Source organism: Zingiber officinale, chromosome 2B, assembly GCF_018446385.1.
Source record: "Zingiber officinale cultivar Zhangliang chromosome 2B, Zo_v1.1, whole genome shotgun sequence".
Classification (NCBI taxonomy): Eukaryota; Viridiplantae; Streptophyta; class Magnoliopsida; order Zingiberales; family Zingiberaceae; genus Zingiber; species Zingiber officinale.
The window spans coordinates 12,755,668-12,759,730 of record NC_055989.1 but is presented as its reverse complement, the minus strand read 5'-3'; positions in this window follow the sequence as shown (position 1 = coordinate 12,759,730).

Genomic DNA, 4,063 nt, shown 5'->3' with positions numbered 1-4,063 from the left:
AAAGAGGGAGATTGTTGGTGCGGGAAGCATCTGACGATCGAACCCTAGTTTTGATAATGGAAAAAGGATTCAAAGTTAAGATTATTTGTTATTTAATGTGCTTGAATAAGTTTGCAGGAAAGTCCTAACTGCGGTTAGGTAGGTGAAAAATCCTAAGGGGCAGTAACCTTAGGTCCTAGGAGGTGGTAACCCTAGGTGGAGGAAAACCCTAAGGTGCGGCAACCTTAGGTCATAGGGGGTGGTAACCCTAGGTGGTGGAAATCCTAAGGGGGGTAACCTTAGGTCCTAGAGGGTGATAACTCTAGGTGGTGAAAAACCCTAGGGGGTGGTAACCCTAGGTCCTAGGGGGTGGTAACCCTAGGTCCTAGGGGGTGGTAACCCTAGGTGAAAAGTCTAGTCGGTCTGGAGGACCAGACTGGCATCAGGTATGCTCTCTTGAGTGGAGTAGGTGAGGACGCATTCCCCGGAAGAGGGAACAGTAGGCGTCGGTTCAATCTAGGGTTTCCGGTTGGAAATCCGAAGTCAGAACCGGGCAGTCCGGTGACTGTCAAACATTTATAAATTATGCTATTATTATGTGATAACTTTGTCTTGTAGGATATGTGTTTGTTTGTGAGACTAACATATTTTGTAGGGTCAAAAGAAGAAAGTTTGCCTCGGATGAACAGTACCCGAGGCACCCTCCGTGGAGCTTGGAGGCGCCTCGGGTGCAAGGCAAAGTTGGCTACGTAGAGGAGCTGGAGGCGCCTCCATGGGACTTGGAGGTGCCCTGGACACTGGCTTGGAGGCGCCTCAGAGTGACGATGGAGGCGCCCTCAGGTGGATAAGTGGCAGCGACCCGAAACTCATCACAGCACAGAAAGCGGGATAAGCTTTCATGTTTGAGGTGCCTCCATGAGGGGGGTGAGGTGCCTCCAATAGCCTATTTAAGAAGATCTCGACCAGCACCTCAAGGAATCAACTCTAAAGCGATCAATCTTCTTCATGTTGCTCAATAGACAATCCAGAGAAGCTGTAGCAAGTCCCCGATGAGAAGGAGCCTCAAACTTAGTGTTTTTATTGTCGGTATAAGTTTTATTACAGCTTTTAATTATACTTAATTTGTAACACTCTTTCGATATTATAGTTGTTGCCAACCGAAAGCGATCAACAATCGTGGACCTTGGAGTAGGAGTTGCCCAAGGCTCCGAACCAAGTAAATCTTAGTGTCCTTGTGTTTTGCTTTTATTTTCTATTCCGCTGCCTTACTCTCATCAAGTTTTTCGAATCCGAAACGTGTAAAAGCCACGAGGGCTATTCACCCCCCCTCTAGCGCTTCTCGATCCAACACAAACCAAGTCAACCCATAAATCAACCAACTTAAGTAGAACTAACTCAATACTTGAGCTCCTATACTTAGACCTGTTTGATTCACATAGGGCTAAGTCACTAAGCAAAAATTAATATTACTTAGTAATATTTGATGATTACTCAAGGTTTACTTGGGTAAAATTTATAAAATCTAAAGATAAAACCTATGAAATCTTTAAAACCTTTTGTAACTTAGTAGAAAATGAAAAAGATACTAAAATTAAAAGAATTAGAAGTGACCATGGGGGGAATTTGAAAACCTAAAATTTATTGAATTTTGTGAGATTAATAGATATAACCATGAATGCTCGTGCCCTAGAACCCCCCCCCCCCCCCCCCAAACAAAATGGTTTAGTAGAAAGGAAAAATAGAACCCTACAAGAAGCCGCTAGAACCATGTTGAATGAATACCTTAAATAATCAATTTTGGGCTGAAGCAATTAATACAGCCAGTTACATTCAAAATAGAATTTTAATCAATAAAATTCTAAATAAAACTCCATATGAAATATATTATAATAAAATTCCCAACTTAAACTATTTAAAAGCGTTTAGGTGTAAAGTGCATATTTTAAACACTAAGGACTACTTAGGAAAATTCACATCAAAATCAACCCCAGGAATCTTTTTAGGGTATTCCACAACCAGTAGAGCCTATAGAGTTTATAACAAAAATACCCTAAAAGTTGAAGAAACAATAAATGTGGTTTTTAATGAAGAAGATAGTTTACTTAACTCAATAAATAAGAATATTAATCAGAATACTGAAAATATTAATGAAAGAAACAGAGAAGATGATGAAAACGTTCAAATTAAATCTAGTCAATTACAAGAACCAATCATTGACACTAACATAAGACCATCAAGAACAAGTACTAACTACCCATCTGACTAAATTTTGGGTGATCCAATTGTAGGAATCCGGACTAGGTCATCTTATAAAAACCTAAGTCAAATAGCCCTCATTTCTAAAATTGAACCCAAAACTATAGAAGAAGCCCTACTTGACCCAGATTGGACATTAGTAATGCAGGAAGAGTTAGCACAATTTAAAAGAAAATGGGCCTGGGAATTAGTACCTAAACCCATAAATAAAACTATAGTTGACACTAAATGGGTATTTAGAAATAAATTGGATGATCAGGGAGAAATAGTAAGAAATAAAGCTAGGTTAGTTGCTAAAGGGTTCAGCCAAGTAGAAGGGTTAGACTACGATGAAACCTATGCACCCGTAGCCAGACTTGAATCTATTAGAATGTTGTTGGCTTATGCAGCACATAAAGGATTCAAGCTATACCAAATGGATGTAAAGTTCCCTTTCTTAAATGGGTTTAATAAGGAAGAAGTATATGTTAGTCAACCCCTAGGATTTGAGAATCTGGAACACCCAAATCATGTTTTTAGGATAAAAAAGACCCTATATGGACTAAAACAAACACCTAGGGCTTGGTATGAAAGACTATCAAATTATCTAATATCTAAAGATTTTAAACAAGGTCAAATAGATCAAACATTATTTATAAAAACCTTAGAAAAAGATATTTTTATGGCCCAAATTTACATAGACGATATAATTTTTGGTTCAACCAACACTAAATTTTTAAATGAATTTACCAAATTAATGGAGAGTGAATTTGAAATGAGCCTAGTAGGAGAACTCAACTTTTTCTTAGACTTACAAATTAAACAAACCAAAGATAGAATTTATATCTTTCAAACAAAATATGTCAAAGAATTAATTAGAAAATTTGGAATGAAAAATTCAAAAAATGTAAATACTCCAATGGCTACGAATATTAAAATTGACTGTGACTTAGAAAGAAAATCAGTAGACCTAAACTATTATCGAAGTGAAATAGGGAGTCTACTCTACCTAACCGCAAGTCGAATGGACATACTATTTACAGTAGGTATGTGTGCAATATACCAATCTTGTGCAAAAGACTCACACCTAACAAATGTTAAAAGAATACTTAGGTATATTAAAGGAACCCTAAATGTAGGACTTTGGTACCCTAGAACTTGCACCTTTGACCTAATCGACTATTCTGACTCGGACTATGCCAGATGCAAATTAGATAGAAAAAGTACAAGTGGTAGCTACCAATTTCTAGGCCAGTGCCTAGTAAGTTGGTCAAGCAAAAAGTAACACTGTGTTGCTCTAGCCACTACTGAAGCTGAGTATATAGCCCTAGGGGTATGTGCATCTCAACTATTATAGATAATGCATACCTTAAAGGACTATCAACTAGAATATAAAAACATAAAAATTTCAATTGATATTATAAGTTTAATTAACTTAACTAAGAATCCAATTTACTACTCAAGGACTAAACACATAGAAGTAAAATACCACTTTATAAGGGATCATGTAGCTAAGGGTGTCATTGTACTTAATTATGTTGAGTCCAAGCTAAATCTGGTTGACATTTTCATAAAACCCTTACATGAACTTGAGTTCAGTGTACTTAGAAGGCAAATAGGGATGTGCTTAGTAGAATCGAGGTTGCTTTCAAAAATTGATTCTTAGTTTGCAATTTCAAAATACTTTGATTTCAAATCCTAGGAAAAATATTTTCAAAATCCCAATTTTATTAGTTTTTAAAAATAATGGATTTAGCCTAGAAACTTACCCCCTAGAAAACATGTACCCTTGTTTCAGCCGCATCTCACAAGCACACTAGGATTACCTTGCTTGTGTATGAAAAATACT